The 20,323-nt window shown below is 36.8% G+C and overlaps 2 gene segments (V, D, J or C); both read right to left on the bottom strand.

Annotated features, from left to right (window-relative positions):
- Positions 1-20,323, bottom strand: part of LOC127952942 (Ig mu chain C region membrane-bound form-like) — a 371,759-nt gene that overhangs the window by 83,548 nt on the left and 267,888 nt on the right.
- The window catches only part of LOC127952940 (Ig mu chain C region membrane-bound form-like), a 210,593-nt gene that overhangs the window by 84,590 nt on the left and 105,680 nt on the right, over positions 1-20,323 (bottom strand).

Genomic DNA, 20,323 nt, shown 5'->3' with positions numbered 1-20,323 from the left:
AGTTTCACGACTTTACAACACTGTATGGGTAACAGAAAATTAAAAAACTGTCAGACATCTCATCTCACTCTGTCCCTCTGTTTGATTATTATGTGCTGAGACTTACATTGTCTGAGAGAAAATGCGCCCCTACAGGTGCAATTCCTGAAAGGGAAATTCGACTGAAAGGGAGGAGACTCTCTTTTAGTTTCATTTTTAAATCGGTTAAAATACTAATAAATACTTAGATTTAATTCACACTGACAAGCTAAACCAACATATATGATTATTACCGGGTCAGGGCTCATTAATAATTGATGTGTGGTCAGTGATACGTGAGAAACACGAGAGATGAATCACCGCTCTGAGCAGGAGCGTGTGGAATGATGAGCTCAGAAAAAAACGAGTTTATTCTTGTTTTATAGCTTTTAAAATTAAAATATTAAAGCGATATCACACCTAAAACATGCTCTATTATACTATTATTAGCAATTTCTTTATAGTCCAATTTATCTGGTGTACACACTTTCATTTTCATAATAAATTTGCTTGTTAGATTTTACACAGTTACAGTGGTCTATAATAAATATTAACAGGTTTTATTCAAGCTGTTTAGAATGATTGCAGTAGGCTAATTTTTTTAAATGTAAATCCAAAAAAAAAAATAAATAAAAAACATTGGAAAACAATAACTGTTGTACTTTTTCATACATTTTGTATAATTTCATAGTTTATGCATTATAGTTATAAAAACAAATAAATTTAGCCACTCACATAGAAATCTTAGGCCTTATCCTTTTCTGACAGTTTTAGGGATTTTTTAAAATACAAAAAAACCTTATTTGTGCTGCAAATAATAATTTCAAACTCATTTGATACTGACCTCTGACATCCTGTGACATGATATTTATTTGAATTTACATAATCTCATGGATGTAACAGTAAATCTGTTCAGCTCACAGATCAAGACTAAGCTGTAATGCAAGCAGAACTTTCACAAATGCTTGTAGGTCAATAAAATCATTACTAAACAAAAATCATTTAAGGATTTGATAACACTGTAAAATAATGTCTAATTTGTTAACATTAGCAAATGCATTAATAACACTTTGTAACAACTGCACTCATTAGTAAATAGTCAGTTCATGCTTTATAAAGCCTTGTCCCAACATTAATAGTCATTAGTAAGCAGTTTATAAATACAGCTATAAATAGCTTGGTTTATAAGCACATTTATTAAAAAGGAGAGTAAAGGGTCGGTTATCTTCCTATGAAAAATAAAAAAATAAAAATAAACAAACAACAACACAGATTGATACAGAACTCAGAAATTTTATTGTGGATTTATGATAAAATCAGCCTGTAAATGAATTCATACTCCTCCAAGAAGACACAATTAGTTCACACCAAACTTTTTTAACATGAAGCCAATATACTGAAGATGTTAAATTGCGAATGGGTTTAGGATTCCTTAAATGGTGTGGCCATAGCTATTTATTAAAGTAACATAAAAAAATAAAATATTTATTTTACTATATGTTTAAAATTTTTCATTCCAACTCTTCACAATTTTTATATACGTAAAAGTCATAATTTGAAGGAAGCACAGTAAGTTTCATAGCTTTATCATTTTCAAGAGCCAGCATAAAATTAAAACTATCATAACTTATAAATCAAGCTTGCAATTCTTAGTACCAATAATGGCCACCAGATGGAGCTATAGGATTACTTTTAAATAATTATTGTAGAAACAAGTATGATTTAAATCATTTATAGAAATCTTTCAAAGTAAAATAATATGAATTTTATGTATTTTACTGATAAAATGACCCTCACTTAATTAGAATAACAAGCTGAAGTATTGTGAACTGTATATTAAGAATTATTCTTAATAGGCTTTATGGACAGATACGTTTTGAGTGACTCTTGAAGGTTCAGCACCACATCCTCTTTTACCACTGTTTAAAGAATTTATCTTACAGAACAGGTGCGAATGAATATTGGATAGCTTGAATGGTTTTGTCGTGGTGATTTTTTTAAATAAAAGTAAAAAAGTAACCAATAAATGTCTTTTATTTTTTAAAAGTGCAGCTTTTAAACACTTCAAAAATATGTACACATAGAAGACAAGTCATTCTGAGGAAATATGCATAGTTTCATGACTATACAACACTATATGGATGATAGAAAATTAAAAAACTATCATACATCTGATGTCACTGTGGGTAATGTGTGTGTGTGTGTGTGTGTGTGTGTGTGTGTGTGTGTGTGTGTGTGTGTGTGTGTGTGTGTTGTGTGTGTGTTAAGTGAATTAGGTGTGAAACTATCAGGGAGAATTTAGTCTCCAGCGCCAACATTTTACAGAACTGCCACTTTCCTGGAGTCTCGGAATTACAATGTGTCAGGTTCTGAGAGATCTAAGATTCCAAAAAATGATTTAATTAGAATACCATGAAGTATTGTGAAATACTATATATTAAGACTTTATATATAGGCTTTATGAACAGATTAGAGTGACTCGTGAAGGACCAGCATCACCTCCTCTTGTCCGATGGTTTGAGGAACATATCTTCCAGAATCCGGGATTAAGATTTAGGAGCTCATTTTTATTCCACCTCCTTTCCTGAAAGTCTGTCTTGCAGAATTGACTAAAAATTAATCTTCACATTAATTCCTTATTATTTTGCAATTCTTTTTGTCAGCTCTTGACCTGTTATTTTCTTCTTCTTTTCTGACCTCATGACCCAGTCAGCATTTTTTGTACAATGGTCAAGTCTTAACTTATCCATTTCTGTATTGCATTTGTGTTTGATATTTCTCATGGGCTTTACAGTTTGAGTTAAAACTCTTTTTTAGCGCATTTCATCTGTAAAAGAAAACATGCCCAATAATTCTGCACACATGAATATAAGGAGTTTTTCTCTTCCAAATAATGGTAGTTATTAAGATTGATATGGTTTGGAATTGGTAAAATGTGCTTGGAAAAAAATCACAATAAAACAATGTTTTAATGTTTAAGTTTGGAATATTAAGTGACATGAATGAATGCTATATAAATATTGTTCATGTTAACATAATGTTTATAAATGAAATCTTATTGTAAAGTGTTACTCAAGTTATATATATATATATATATATATATATATATATATATATATATATATATATATATATATATATATATATATATATATATATATATATATATTGTTCTGTGAATGTGATTTTAAAGTCTAGATGATTTGGATTAACTTTAACTCCTTTAACTGCCATATCCTTTAGAACCTCACTGCCAGAGGGATATTGTGAATGCATGTGCCCGCTGGGCACAGTTTACCTGATGCCACCGGGGTGGTGATGGCATTGGTGGCTTGAGCCCGCCATCGCTGCTTGCAGCTATATTTAGGGCCCGAGCACCGATGGTGTGAGGACCCTCTTGGAATTGCTCCGTTTATTATTATTATTATTATTATTATTATTATTATTATTATTATTATTATTCTTCTTCTCCAAAATGAATCGCATTTTTGAGGGCCTAAACATGCTCGAAAAGTCATGAAACTTTGCACACACCTCAGAACTGGCGAAAATTTACGTCTGATATGGGTTTCAGAAGTGGGTGTGGCAAAATGGCTCAACAGCGCCACCTATACACGTTCAACGGTGTGCGCCTCGAGCTACGTTTCATGTACATGTATGAAAATCGGTATACACATGTAACTCTCCAATACCTACAAAAAAGTCTCTTGGAGCAAAATCCGAAACCCAACAGGAAGTCGGTTATTACTAATATTATGAGCAAATTTTGTGTCATTTTTGTCATTTCCATGCGTTGTATTTTAACGAACTCCTCCTAGAGATTCATTCAGATCAACACCAAATTTGGTATGCCTAATCTGAAGGCCTTTGCGATGTTAAATTGCGAAGCTTTTGAGTTTTCGTTAATGGGCGTGTCCGTGGCGGCCTGTCGAATTTCGATGATTCGCCATGAAACAGGAAGTTGCTATAACTCAGACATACAATGACCAATCTGCCCCAAACTTCACATGTTTGATGAGACTCCTGACCTGAACAGATTGACATGCCCATATTCAGTTATAGTCATAGCGCCACCTATTGGCAACAGGAAGTTACATATTTTACACTGCAATGAACTACTCCTAGAAATTTTATGACATCAATGTATTTTTTGTGGTCAGTCTAATCTAAAAGCCTCTGCGATGTTAAGTTGTGAAGATCTTGAGTTTTCGTTAAAAGGCGTGTCCATGGCGCCGTCACGAAGTTCGATGTCTCGCCATGGGAATAAAATATGTTATAACTCAGGCATAAAATGTCCGATCTTCCCCAAACTGCACATTTGTGATAAGAGTCCTGGCCTGAACACATCTGAAGGCCAAAATTCCATCAGGTGTGGCAAAATGGCTCGATAGCGCCACCTATACACTTTCAAAAGAGTGCGCCTCGAGCTATGTTTCACGTACATGTACAAAAATCGGTATACACATGTAACACACCAATACCTACAAAAAAGTCTCCTGGTACGAAATCCGAATCCCAACAGGAAGTCGGTTATTTAGAATTTTCTCCGCAAAATTGCCGTTGTTTTTGCCATTTTCAGGGGTTGTACTTTAACAAACTCCTCCTAGAGATTTATTCAGATCAACACCAAACCTGGTCAGTGTAATCTTAAGCCCTTTGCGATGTTAAATTGCGAAGATCTTTAGATTTCGTTAAAGGGCGTGTCCATGGCGGCCTGACAAATTTCGATGTTTCGCCATGAAAAAGGAAGTTGCTGTAACTCAGACATACAATGTCCAATCTGCCCCAAACTTCACATGTTAGATAAAACTTCTGCCCTTAACAGATCTACATGCCCACATTCAGTTATAGTCATAGTGCCACCTATTGGCAACAGGAAGTGACATGTTTTACGCTGCGACAAACTACTCCTATAATTTTTTTGAGATTAACATATATTTTGTGGTCAGTCTAATCTAAAGGCCTGTGCAATGTTAACTTTTGGAGATCTTGAGTTTTTGTTAAAGGGCGTTTCCATGGTGCCATGACAAAATTTGATGTCTTGCCACAGCAAGAGAAATTGTTGTAACTCAAGCATAAAATGTTCAATCTTCCCCAAACTTCACATGTTTGATAAGAGTCCTGGCCTGAACACATCTGAAGGCCAATATTCCATTATAATGATAGCGCCACCTGCTGGCAACGGTAAGATTGGCACATATATGGGATATACTTTGATATATTCCACTTATATTTAGGACATTAAATGCATATTTCTCAACGTTCACCTTTTTACTAAAGCCACATGATGGCGGTGAGCCCGTGTGCGAGGGCCCGTTCATCGCTGCTTGCAGCTTTAATTATTCTTATTCTTCCGCTTCTCCAAAATGAATCGCATTTTTGAGGACTTAAACATGCTCAAAAAGTCATGAAACTTTGCACACGCGTAAAACCAGGTGAAAATTTTCGTCTGATATAGTATTCAGAAGAGGGTGTGGCAAAATGGCTCGACAGCGCCACCTATACGAAGACAATCAACAGCCTTCGAGCTATGTTTCACGTACATGCACGAAAATTGGCACACATATGTAACACACCAATACCTACAAAAAAGACTCTTGGAGCAAAATTCTAAAACCAACAGGAAGTCGGTTATTTGTAATATTATGAGCAAATTTTTTGTAATTTTGGTCATTTCCATATGTTGTATTTTAACGAACTCCTCCTAGAGATTTCTTCAAATCAACACCAAATTTGGTATGCCTAATCTAAAGGCCTTTGCGATGTTAAATTGCGAAGATCTTGAGTTTTCGTTGAAGGGCGTGTCCGTGGCGGCCTGGCGAATTTCGATGATTCGCCATGAAAAATGAAGTTGCTATAACTCAGATATACAATGTCCAATCTGCCCCAAACTTCACATGTTTGATGAGACTCCAAACCTGAACAGATTGACATGCCCATATTCAGTTTTAGTCATGGCGCCACCTATTGGCAACAGGAAGTGACATATTTTACGCTGCGACAAACTACTCCTAGAAATTTTATGACATCAGTGTCTTTTTTGTAGTCAGTCTAATCTAAAGGCCTGTGCGATGTTCAGTTGTGAAGATCTTGAGTTTTCGTTAAAAGGCTTGTTCATGGCGCCGTGACGAAGTTCAATGTCTCGCCATGGGAATAAAAGATGTTATAACTCAGGCATAAAATGTCCGATCTTCCCCAAACTTCACATGTGTGATAAGAGTCCTGGCCTGAACAGATCTGCAGGCCAATATTCCACCGGGTGTGGCAGTATGGCTCTATAGCGCCACCTATACACTTTCAACGGAGTGCGCCTCGAGCTATGTTTCACGTACATGTACAAAAATTGGTACACACATGTAACACTCCAATACCTACAAAAAAGTCTCTTGGTACGAAATCCGGATCCCAACAGGAAGTCGGTTATTTTGAATTTTCCCTTCAAAATTGGTGTTGTTTTTGCCATTTTCAGGGGTTGTATTTTAACGAACTCCTCCTAGAGATTTATTCAGATCAACACCAAACTTGGTCAGTGTAATCTAAAGCCCTTTGCGATAATAAATTGCGAAGGACTTGAGGTTTCGTTAAAGGGCGGGTCCATGGCGGCCTGACAAATTTCGATGTTTCGCCATGAAAAAGGAAGTTGCTGTAACTCAGACATACAATGTCCAATCTGCCCCAAACTTCACATGTTGGATAAGACTCTTGACCTGAACAGATCTACATGCCAATATTCAGTTATAGTCATAGCGCCACCTATTGGCAACAGGAAGTTACATATTTTACACTGCGACAAACTACTCCTAGAAATTTTATGACATCAATGTCTTTTTTGTGGTCAGTCTAATCTAAAGACCTGTGTGATGTTTAGTTGTGAAGATCTTGAGTTTTTGTTAGAAGGTGTGTCCATGGCGCTGTGATGAAGTTCGATGTCTCGCCATGGGAATAAAAGATGTTATAACTCAGGCATAAAATGTCCGATCTTGCCCAAACTTCACTTGTGTGATAAGGGTCCTGGCCTAAACAGATCTGAAGGCCAATATTCCATCGAATGTGGCAAAATGGCTCGATAGCGCCACCTATACACTTTCAACGGAGTGCGTATACACTTTAAACGGAGTGCGCCTCGAGCTATGTTTCACGTACATGTACAAAAATCGGTACACACATGTAACACACCAATATCTACGAAAAAGTCTCTTGGTACGAAATCCGAATCCCAACAGGAAGTCAGTTATTTCGAATTTTCTCTGCAAAATTAGTGTTGTTTTGGCCATTTTCAGGGGTTGGACTTTAACGAACTCCTCCTAGAGATTTGTTCAGATCAACACCAAACTTGGTCAGTGTAATCTAAAGCCTTTTGCGATCTAAAATTGCGAAGATCTTGAGGTTTCGTTAAAGGGCGTGTCCATGGCGGCCTGACAAATTTCGATGTTTCGCCATGAAATAGGATGTTGTTGTAACTCAGGCATAAAATGTCCAATCCTCTCCAAACCTCACATGTTCGACAAAAGTCCTGCCCTGAACACATCTGAAGGCCAATATTCCACTATAATGATAGCGCCACCTGCTGGCAACAGGAAGATTGGCACATGTATGGAATAAACATTGATATATTCTACTTATATTTATGAGTTTAAACGCATATTTCTCACCGTTCACCTATTAACTAAAGCCACTCGCTGCCGGTGAGCCCGGGTGCGAGGGCCCGTTCATCGCTGCTTGCAGCTTTAATTATTAGGGCTCAAGCCCGAAGGGGCGAAGAGCCCTATTGTTCCCCTAAGGATTATTAGGGCTCAAGCCTGGAGGGCGAGAGCCCTATTGTTTTCCTTAGGATTATTTGTTATTATTATTATTATTTTTCTTCAAGGTTTCTGGGGCTTTTGGGGCCCTTAACATGCTTAAAAAGTCTTGAAAATTGGCACACACATTGGAACCTGCGGCCATTAGGGCCGGGCAGAGACTGATACACGGGCGTGGCACAGGGGCTCTACAGCGCCCCCTGGAATACTGAGGGCCATATATCATACATACTTGCACGTAGACGCACGAAACTCGGTACACATGTAGATCTCATCAAACCAAACAACTTTCGTACTGCATGTCATAGGCTCCGCCCAACAGGAAGTTGGATATTTAGCGTTTAGTATTCATATTTTTCGTCAAAGTTGTGGGGGCTTTTGGGGTCCTTAACATACTCAAAAACTCTTGAAAATTTGCGCACACTTTGGAATCTGTGGCCTTTAGGAGCCTGCAGAGGCTGGGACCCGGGCGTGGCACAGGGGCTCTACGGCGCCCCCTGGATCACAGTCAGAAATGTTGATGCATAGCTCACACATACTTGCACATATTAATATCAAACTCAGTACACATATAGATCTCATCGTGCTGAACAACTTTCGTATTGCATGTCATAGGCTCCGCCCAACAGGAAGTCAGCTATTTAGAGTTATGTAAAAAGCGCATGCTCTGGAATTTGAAATACTTGTCATAGGGTTTTTTGCCGATTGACACCAAACTCGGTCAACATGATCTCAAGACATTGGGGATGAAAAATTGCCAGGGGATTTTTGATATCTCAAACGGTTTGCTCGTAGTGAGGCGTTGAATTTATGGCGAGAATTGAGAAACAGGAAGTGTCTAATACCATCCACATACATTTCCTAATTGTTATAAAACTTCATCAGATTATTCATTGTATGATGTCGATCGCATATATGTGACTATTAGGAGTCAAAGTTATAGCGCCACCAACTGGCAGCAGGAAGTGTGTCATTTTCAAAATGCTTTGAATTCAGCATCTTATTTTTACTCGATTTGCTTCAAACTTCATCAGAATAATGTTAAAACACAGTCGATATAAATCTGCTGGGGGGATATTGATATCTAAAAATATTGTTGCCGTGGCAACATGTCAAACTGGAATACTTCTCAGGTGATTTTGAGGCATATAACATGCTTAGAATTTCATCAAACTCAGAACACATATCAGTATTAGTGACAGCTAGACACTGGCAAAAGTTCATAAGAGGGCGTGGAAGAGGCACTCTATAGCGCCACCTTTTGTCAAAAGTGGGGGGGTTAGTTTTAGCTACAGACACCAAACTCAGTACAAAAATTGTTCTTATCAAGACGGACAACTTTCTAATTCACAGTCATTAGCTACGACCAACAGGAAGTCGGCTATTTTGATTTGAATGTGGATTGTTTTTTACATTTAGCTGTGAATTAATGCATACTGCTCAGAGGAGAGTAACACTATAAACACCAAACTTTGTCTACATGTTGAAAAAACATTGAGGAACTTAAATTGTGAATGGGTTTTGGATAGCTTGGATGGTTTTGTCGTGGTGATTTTTTTAAATGACAGTAAAAATGGAATTATTAATTTTCCTGCATTTTTAAATTCCAAACACTTCAAAACATTTTTTCATACAGAAAAGAAAGTTATTCTGAGTAAATATGCATAGTTTCATGACTTTACAACACTGTATGGATAACAGAAAATTAAAAAACTGTCAGACATCTCATCTCACTCTGTCCCTCTGTTTGAGTGTGTGTGCTTAGACTTCCATTGTCTGAGAGAAATAGCGCCCCTACAGGTGCATATCCTGAACTAAAAAAGGGAGGAGACTCTCTTTTGGTTTCACTTTTAAATCGGTTAAAATACAAAATAATACTTGGATTTAATTCACACTGACAAGCTAAACCAACATATATGATTATTACCAGGTCAGGGCTCATTAATAATTGATGTGTGGTCAGTGATACGTGAGAAACACGAGAGATGAATCACGTTCTGAGCAGGAGCGTGTGGAATGATGAGCTCAGAAAAACGAGTTTATTCTTGTTTTATAGCTATTAAAAATAAAGTATTGCAGCGATATCACACAATTCACCAATTAGAACACACCAAGAGCTAAATTAAGATGTTTTTGAACTGTTTGTGTGAAAATGAAATATTCGCGGCTGCCTATCTGAAATCACTGCCTCCGATCAGCGCGCACAGTGTCACAAGTTCAAAACAAACGAATTTATTCTTGTTTAAGAGCTTTTTAAAATAAATTATTGCCATAAATGCACACTATACACCCATTATAACACAACATGAGCTAAATACAGGTGTTTGTGACCCGTTTATGTGCGCAAGACTATTTGAAAGCGCGACTGGCAGAATAACATATATCTCTCGAGCTGCAGGATTCTGCCTTTCGTCGTAAGAACGAACACATCACGGACAAGATTATTTCAAAACACATAATAGCTTGGCTAATATAAACGAAAACAGCCAAGTGAACATAAACTGTTGAGAAATAAATCTGAAGTGGATCTACTGGATTTTAATATTAATTGACCGCATATACCAGCTGCTTCTGTCTTCAATTTTAATCTATATAAAAAATTAAACTCATTAATCTTGGCTGCTTTTTTAATGTGTGTATGTATTTATTTATTATTTTGCTCTAACAAGACTTAATCTATATTTAATTAAATCAATTACATTTTATTTTACATTTGATTTGTCCATTTCTGCATCTAAACGCCTAAAAACCTAAAACATGCTCTATTATATTATTGTTAGCAATTTCTTTATCGTCCAATTTATCTGGTGTACACACTTTTATTTTCATAATAAACTTTTTTGTTAGATTATACACAGTTGCAGTGGTCTATAATAAATATTAACAGGTTTTATTCAAGCTGTTTAGAATGATTGCCATAGGATAATTTTTTAAATGTAAATCCATACAGCTATAAATAGCTTGTTCTTGGTTTATAAGCACATTTATTAAAAAGGAGAGTAAAGGGTCAGTTATCTTCCTATGAAAAATAAAAAAATAAAAATAAACAAACAACAACACAGATTGATACAGAACTCAGAAATGTTATTGTGGATTTATGATAAACTCAGCCTGTAAATGAATTCATTCTCCTCCAAGAAGACACAAGTAGTTCACACCTGTTTTACTGTTTTAACATGAAGCCATATACTGAAGATGTTCAATTTTGAATGGGTCTAGGATACCTTAAATGGTGTGGCCATAGCGATTTATTAAAGTAACATAAACAAAATACAATAGTTATTTTACTATATCTTTAAAAAAAATTTAATTCCAACTCTTCATAATTTTTTATATACGTAGGAGTCATCATTTGAAGGAAGCACAGTAAGTTTCATAGCTTTATCATTTTCAAGAGCCAGCATAAAATTAAAACTATCATAACATATAAATCAAGCTTGCAATTCTTAGTACCAATAATGGCCACCAGATGGCGCTATAGGATTACTTTTAAATAATTATTGTAGAAACAAGTATGATTTAAATCATTTATAGAAATCTTTCAAAGAAAAATAATATGTATTTTACTGATAAAATGACCCTCACTTAATTAGAATAATATGCTGAAGTATTGTGAAAACTGTGTATTAAGAATAATTCTTTATAGGCTTTATGGACAGATAAGTTTGGAGTGACTCTTGAAGGATCAGCACCACATCCTCTTTTACCACTGTTTAAAGAATTTATCTTACAGAACAGGTGCGAATGAATTTTGGATAGCTTGAATGGTTTTGTCGTGGTGATTTTTTGAAATAACAGTAAAAAAGGAACCAGTAAATGTCTTTTATTTTTTTAAGTGCAGCTTCTAAACACTTCAACAAAATGTACACATAGAAGACAAGTCATGCTGAGGAAATATGCATAGTTTCATGACTATACAACACTATATGGATGATAGAAAATTAAAAAACTACCATACATCTGATGTCATTGTCCCTCTGGGTAATGTGTGTGTGTGTGTGTGTTAAGTGTGTGTGCTGAGTTTGTGTGAATGTGTGGGAGAGGGGATGGGCTTGGTGTCAGAGAGAGAGAGAGGGGGGGGGGGGGGAGACTTAATCATCTCTTTAATCACCAGCAGAAAAAAAAGCAATTTGGTGTTGTTGTTGTTTTTTCATCATTACAGCTTAAGAAATATCTTAGGCCTCAACATCAACTGTTGCTAGCCTACTCCCAAAATTAATAGTCATTAGTAAGCATTTTATAAATACAGCTATAATTAAATTGTTCATGGTTTATATGCACATTTATTTTGAGGAGATTAAAGGCTGTAATCTTCCTAAAAAAATAAAAAAAATAAAAATAAAAAAAATAAACAAACACAGAACTCAGAAACATTTATTTCAAGATGCAATAAAAGAAAACTGTACACTATATATATATATATATATATATATATATATATATATATATATATATATATATATATATATATATATATATATACATACACAATTGAATAAGTTTATATTTAATTTTTTTTATCAAGTGTACAGCTAATAATAATAATAATAATAATAACAATAATAATAATGCATTTTATTTAAGGCGCCTTTCAAACCACTCAAGGTCACCGTACAACAAGTAACAACAGTAACAATATTAAAACAAAAAATAACAGCAAATAACAATGTCAATAAAAAAACACAATAATATTAGAATAGCACAACATATTGTGGAATACTATATTAAGACTTTATATATAGGCTTTATGAACAGATAGGTTTTGAGAGATTCTTGAAGTACTAGCATCACCTCCTCTTGTACAACGGTTTGAGGAATATATCTTCCAGATAGTACCGCCGCTCCCTATATGCAGAATACGCAGTCTTCGTAGAGCACCAACTCCCAGAGGGGGCACCATCCCAGTAGCTCAAAAAAAATAAAACATGCGCCATTCTCCCATCCGCGCTCGCGACCGCTCGGACATTTGCGGATGAATGTTCATAATTGATGGATGGACATCTATGCCCGGGTAAAAGACATCAGCAATCCGGCACAGAGAAAAGAAAAATAAAGTAAAAAACAAAACAAAAACAGGCATAAAGTTGGCTTGACATTGGACATTCGAGAGTCTCAAATTTAGGGACCGTCTCTAAAGTTACATGTGATATTGTTATACACTTTTCTAACGTCAGTAGCATTTGAAGAGAATGACTTACAGTCATAAAAACAACTGTAATTGTTCATCTAGGTGACAGCTATAATGCACCATTAAATTGAATGTTTGATATTTATTAAAACAAACTGTAAGTCATATGTAAATTATGCTACTTTTTCACAAGGGCTCAAAAGCAAATTTGAAGCTCAATAGCATTTGAGGAAAAAGACTTGCAGTCATAAACCAATTGTAATGTGTTCATTTAGGTGTCAGCTACGATGCACAACTTATACATTTTTTATATATATTAAAATAAAGTGTTACTAAAGTTATATATATATATATTGTTCTGTGTATGTGATTTCAAAGTCTAGACGGGTTGGATTAACCCTTTAACTGCCATATCCCTTAAAATTTGATTGCCAGAGGGTTACTGTAAATGCTTATGCCCGCTGGGCACAGTTTTCCCGATGCCACCGGGGTGGTGTTGCACTGATGGCTTGAGCCCGCCATCGCTGCTTGCAGCTATATTTATTATTATTATTATTATTATTATTTTTTTTATTTTTTTTTAAACCTTCCGGGCATTTTTGGGGGCCATAACATGCTCAAAAACTCTTGAAAATTGGCACACACATTGGAATCTGCGGCCATCAGGACGCCACAGAGACTGGGACCTGGGCGTGGCACAGAGGCTCTACAGCGCCCCCTGGAACACCGTCAGAAATCTTGAACCATAGCTCACACACGCTTGCATGTATTTATATGAAACTCAGTACACTTATAGATCTCATTGAGCTGAACAACTTTCGCGCTCTATGTCATAGGCTCCGCCCAACAGGAAGTCAGCTATTCAGGGCTGTTTAAAAAAAGCATGCTCTGGAATTTAATATACTTGTCATAGGTTTTTTACTTGATTCCCACGAAACTCGGTCAACATGATCTCAAGACATTGGGGATGAAAAATTGCGAGGGGATTTTTGATATCTCGAACGGTTTGCTCGTGGCGAGGCGTTGAAATTAGAGCAATAAATGAGAAACAGGAAATGCCTAATAACATCCACATACATTGCCTGAGTTTGATCAAACTTCATCGGTTTGTTCGCTGTATGATACCAATCGTATATATGTGACTATTAAGAGTCAACGTTATAGCGCCACCAACTGGCAGCAGGAAGTGTGTCATTTTCAAAATGCTTTGAATTCAGCATCTTATTTTTACTCGATTTGCTGCAAACTTCATCAGAATAATGACAAAACAAGGCCGATGAAAATCTGTTGTGGGGATATTGATATCTAATATAGTGTTGCCATGGCAACGTGTCAAACTTGAATATTCTGTTATGGTGAGTTTGAGGCAGATAACAAGCTCAGATTTACATGAAAGTCAAAACACATATCGGTATTATTGATAGCTAGACAATGGCAAAAGCTTTTAAAAGGGCGTGAAGGAGGCACTCTATAGCGCCACCTTTTGTCAAAAGTGGGGGGGTTAGTTTTAGCTACAGACACCAAACTTGGTACATAAATTGTTCTAATCAAGTCGGACAACTTTCTAATTCACAGTCATAAGCTACGATCAACAGGAAGTCGGCTATTTTGATTTGAATGTGTATTTTTGAGATTTTACAGTTGTGAATTAATGCATACTCCTCACAGGGGAAGTACACTATACACACCAAACTTTGTCAACATGAAGAAAAAATATTGAGGAACTTAAATTGCGAACGGATTTTGGTTAGCTTGAACGGTTTTGTCGTGGTGATTTTTTGAAATGACAGTAAAAAGGGAAACATTAATTGTCTTGTATGTTTAAATTGCAGCTTCCAAACACTTCAAAGCATTTTTCCATACAAAGATCAAATCATTCTGAGGAAATATGCATAGTTTCTTGACTTTACAACACTGTATGGATAACAGAAAATTAAAAAACTGTCAGACTTCTCAACTGACATGATCTCACTCTGGCCACTCTGTCTGTGTGAGGAAAGGGAGGGGGAGAGGGAGGGGGAGTGTGAGGGGGTTGGTGACTGTGAATGTTTGGTGACTGACAGTGTGTGTGGATTGTAGGGAGGGGCTGTCTGGCAGAGAGAGAGAGAGAGAGAGAGAGAGAGAGAGAGAAAGAGAGAGAGACCTAATCATCCCTTTAATAATCAGGAAAAAAAATCTGTATTTTAAATTGTTATTGTTTTTGTTGTTGCTAATGGTGGTGTTTTTTCCTTTCATTGCAGGTTAAGAAATCTCTTAGGCCTTATCCTTTTCTGACAGATTTAGGGATTTAAAAACATCCTAAGAATCCTTATTTGTGCTGCAAATAATAATTTCAAACTCATTTGATGCTGACCTATGACAACCTGTGATGTGACATGACATTTATTAATCTCATGGATGTAACAGTAAAACTCTTCAACTGACAGATAAAGCTGCAATGCAAGCAAAACTATTTCACAAATGCTTATAGGTCATTAAAATCATTACAAAACACTAATAAATTATTTAAGGATTTGGTAACACTGTAAAATAATGTCTAATTTGTTAACATTAGTAAATGCATTGGTAACACTTTATAATAACTGCACTCATTAGCTAAGCATTAGTAAATAGTTCATGATTATAAAGCCTTTTCCCTTAATAATAGTCATTATTAAGCAGTAATACATCTATAAATAAATTGTTCTTGGTTTAAAAGCACATATATTACAAAATAGATTAAAGTCTCAGTTGTCTTATTAAATAAATGAATAAACAAAACCCAGTTTGATTCAGAATTCAGAAATATTTATTTCAAGATGCAATAAAAGGAAACTGTACACTTGAATAGCTTTTGAGCGATTCTTGAAGGATTAGCATCACCTTCTCTTGTACGATGGTTTGAGGAATATATCTTCCAGATAGTACTGCCGCTCCCTATATGCAGAGTATGCAGTCTTCGTAGGGCACCAACTCCCAGAGGGGGCACCATCCCAGTTGCTCAAAAAAAAACAAAACATGCTCCATTCTCCCATCTGTGCTCGCGACCGCTCACACCTCATGTTTGCGGCTGAATGTTCGTAATTGATGGATAGACATCTATGCCTGGGTATAGGACATCAGCAATCCGGCACAGAGAAAAGAAAACTAAAGAAAAAAAAACAGGCATAAAGTTGTCTTGACATTGGACATTCGAGAGTCTCAAATTTAGGGCCGGTCTCTAAAGTTACATGTGATATTGTTATACACTTTTCTAACGTCAGTAGAATTTGAAGAGAATGACTTACAGTCATAAAAACAACTGTAATTTTTCATCTATGTGACAGCTATAATGCACAATTAATTTGAATGTTTGATATTTATTACAACAAACTGTAAGTCATATGTAAATTATGCTACTTTTTCACATGGGCTCATATGCAAATTTGAAGCTCAATAGCATTTGAGAAGAAAGACTTGCAGTCACAAAACAATTGTAATGTGTTCATATAGGTGTCAGCTACAATGCACACCTTATACATTTTTTATAAATATAAAAATAAAGTGTTACTAAAGTTATATATATATTGTTCTGTGTATGTGATTTCAAAGTCTAGATTGGTCGGATTAACCCTTTAACTGCCGCATCCCTTAAAACTTGATTGTCAGAGGGTTACTGTAAATGCTTATGCCCGCTGGGCACAGTTTTCCCAATGCCACCGGGGTGGCGTTGCACTGATGGCTTGAGCCCGACATCGCTGCTTGCAGCTATATTTATTATTCTTCTTCTCCAAAATGAATCGCATTTTTGAGGGCCTAAACATGCTCGAAAAGTCATGAAACTTTGCACACACCTCAGAACTGGCGAAAATTTACGTCTGATATGGGTTTCAGAAGTGGGTTTGGCAAAATGGCTCAACAGCGCCACCTATACATGTTCAACGGTGTGCGCCTCGAGCTACGTTTCATGTACATGTATGAAAATCGGAATACACATGTAACTCTCCAATACCTACAAAAAAGTCTCTTGGAGCAAAATCCGAAATCCAACAGGAAGTCGGTTATTTCTAATATTATGAGCAAATTTTGTGTCATTTTTGTCATTTCCATGCGTTGTATTTTAACGAACTCCTCCTAGAGATTCATTCAGATCAACACCAAATTTGGTATGCCTAATCTGAAGGCCTTTGCGATGTTAAATTGCGAAGCTTTTGAGTTTTCGTTAATGGGCGTGTCCGTGGCGGCCTGGCGAATTTTGATGATTCGCCATGAAACAGGAAGTTGCTATAACTCAGACATACAATGACCAATCTGCCCCAAACTTCACATGTTTGATGAGACTCCTGACCTGAACAGATTGACATGCCAATATTCAGTTATAGTCATAGCGCCACCTATTGGCAACAGGAAGTGACATATTTTACACTGCGATGAACTACTCCTAGAAATTTTATGACATCAATGTATTTTTTGTGGTCAGTCTAATCTAAAGGCCTGTGCGATGTTAAGTTGTGAAGATCTTGAGTTTTCGTTAAAAGGCGTGTCCATGGCGCCGCCACGAAGTTCGATGTCTCGCCATGGGAATAAAAGATGTTATAACTCAGGTATAAAATGTCCGATCTTCCCCAAACTTCACATGTGTGATAAGAGTCCTGGCCTGAACAGATCTGCAGGCCAATATTCCACACGGGTGTGGCAGAATGGCTCTATAGCGCCACCTATACACTTTCAATGGAGTGCGCCTCGAGCTATGTTTCACGTACATGTACAAAAATTGGTACACACATGTAACACTCCAATACCTACAAAAAAGTCTCTTGGTACGAAATCCGAATCCCAACAGGAAGTCGGATATTTAGAATTTTCTCTGCAAAATTGGCGTTGTTTTTGCCATTTTCAGGGGTTGTACTTTAACGAACTCCTCCTAGAGATTTATTCAGATCAACACCAAACCTGGTCAGTGTAATCTTAAGCCCTTTGCGATGTTAAATTGCGAAGATCTTTAGATTTCGTTAAAGGGCGTGTCCATGGCGGCCTGACAAATTTCGATGTTTCGCCATGAAAAAGGAAGTTGCTGTAACTCAGACATACAATGTCCAATCTGCCCCAAACTTCACATGTTAGATAAGACTTCTGCCCTTAACAGATCTACATGCCCACATTCAGTTATAGTCATAGCGCCACCTATTGGCAACAGGAAGTGACATGTTTTACGCTGCGACAAACTACTCCTATAATTTTTTTTAGATTAACATATATTTTGTGGTCAGTCTAATCTAAAGGCCTGTGCAATGTTAACTTTTGGAGATCTTGAGTTTTTGTTAAAGGGCGTTTCCATGGCGCCATGACAAAATTTGATGTCTTGCCACAGCAAGAGAAGTTGTTGTAACTCAAGCATAAAATGTTCAATCTTCCCCTAACTTCACATGTTTGATAAGAGTCCTGGCCTTAACACATCTGAAGGCCAATATTCCATTATAATGATAGCGCCACCTGCTGGCAACGGTAAGATTGGCACATATATGGGATATACTTTGATATATTCCACTTATATTTAGGACATTAAATGCATATTTCTCAACGTTCACCTTTTTACTAAAGCCACACGATGGCGGTGAGCCCGGGTGCGAGGGCCCGTTCATCGCTGCTTGCAGCTTTAATTAGGGCCCGAGCACCGATGGTGTGAGGACCCTCTTGGAATTGCTCCGTTTATTATTATTATTATTATTATTATTATTCTTCTTCTCTAAGATGAATCGCATTTTTGAGGGCCTAAACATGCTCGAAAAGTCATGAAACTTTGCACACACCTCAGAACTGGCGAAAATTTACGTCTGATATGGGTTTCAGAAGTGGGTGTGGCAAAATGGCTCAACAGCGCCACCTATACACGTTCAACGGTGTGCGCCTCGAGCTACGTTTCATGTACATGTATGAAAATCGGTATACACATGTAACTCTCCAATACCTACAAAAAAGTCTCTTGGAGCAAAATCCGAAACCCAACAGGAAGTCGGTTATTTCTAATATTATGAGCAAATTTTGTGTCATTTTTGTCATTTCCATGCGTTGTATTTTAACGAACTCCTCCTAGAGATTAATTCAGATCAACACCAAATTTGGTATGCCTAATCTAAACGCCTTTGCGATGTTAAATTGCGAAGCTTTTGAGTTTTCGTTGAAGGGCCTGTGTGTGGCGGCCTGGTGAATTTCGATGATTCGCCATGAAACAGGAAGTTGCTATAACTCAGACATACAATGACCAATCTGCCCCAAACTTCACAAGTTTGATGAGACTCCTGTCCTGAACAGTTTGACATGACCATATTCAGTTATAGTCATAGCGCCACCTATTGGCAACAGGAAGTGACATATTTTAAGCTGCGACAAACTACTCCTAGAAATTTTTGACATCAATGTCTTTTTTGTCGTCAGTCTAATCTAAAGGCCTGTACGATGTTAAATTGAGAAGATCTTGAGTTTTCGTTAAAGGGCGTGTCCATGGCGCCATGTCAAAGTTCGATGTCTTGCCATGGGAGTAGAAGTTGTTGTAACTCAGTCATAAAATATCAGATCTTGCCCAAACTTCAAATGTTTGATAAGAGTACAGACCTGAACACATCTGGAGGCTAATATTCCATTGGGTGTGGCAAAATGGCTCGATAGCGCCACCTATACATTTTCAATGGAGTGCGCCTCGAGCTACATGTCATATACATGTACGAAAATCGGTAAACATATGTAACACACCAATAGCTACAAAAAAGTCTCTTGGTACGAAATCCGAATCCCAACAGGAAGTCGGTTATTTTTAATTTTCCCTGCAAAATTGGTGTTGTTTTTGTCATTTTCAGGGGTTGTATTTTAACGAACTCCTCCTAGAGATTTATTCAGATCAACACCAAACTTGGTCAGTGTAATCTAAAGCCCTTTGCCATGTTAAATTGCGAAGGAATTGAGGTTTCGTTAAAGGGCGTGTCCATGGCGGCCTGACAAATTTCGATGATTCGCCATGAAAAATGATGGTGCTATAACTCACACATACAATGTCCAATCCGCCCCAAACTTCACATTTTTGATAAGACTCTTCACCTGAACAGATCTACATGCCAATATTCAGTAATAGTCATAGCGCCACCTATTGGCAACTGGAAGTGACATATTTTACACTGTGACAAACTACTCCTAGAAATTTTATGACATCAATGTCTTTTTTGTGGTCAGTCTAATCTAAAGACCTGTGTGATGTTTAGTTGTGAAGATCTTGAGTTTTTGTTAAAAGGCATGTCCATGTCGCCATGACGAAGTTCGATGTCTCGCCATGGGAATAAAAGATGTTATAACTCAGGCATAAAATGTCCGATCTTGCCCAAACTTCACATGTGTGATAAGGGTCCTGGCTTGAACACATCTGAAGGCC

Source organism: Carassius gibelio, chromosome B3 (genome assembly GCF_023724105.1).
Source record: "Carassius gibelio isolate Cgi1373 ecotype wild population from Czech Republic chromosome B3, carGib1.2-hapl.c, whole genome shotgun sequence".
In the NCBI taxonomy this organism is placed as follows: Eukaryota; Metazoa; Chordata; class Actinopteri; order Cypriniformes; family Cyprinidae; genus Carassius; species Carassius gibelio.
The sequence above is the reverse complement of the archived record's forward strand: the minus strand, read 5'-3'. Positions and strand labels throughout refer to the sequence as shown.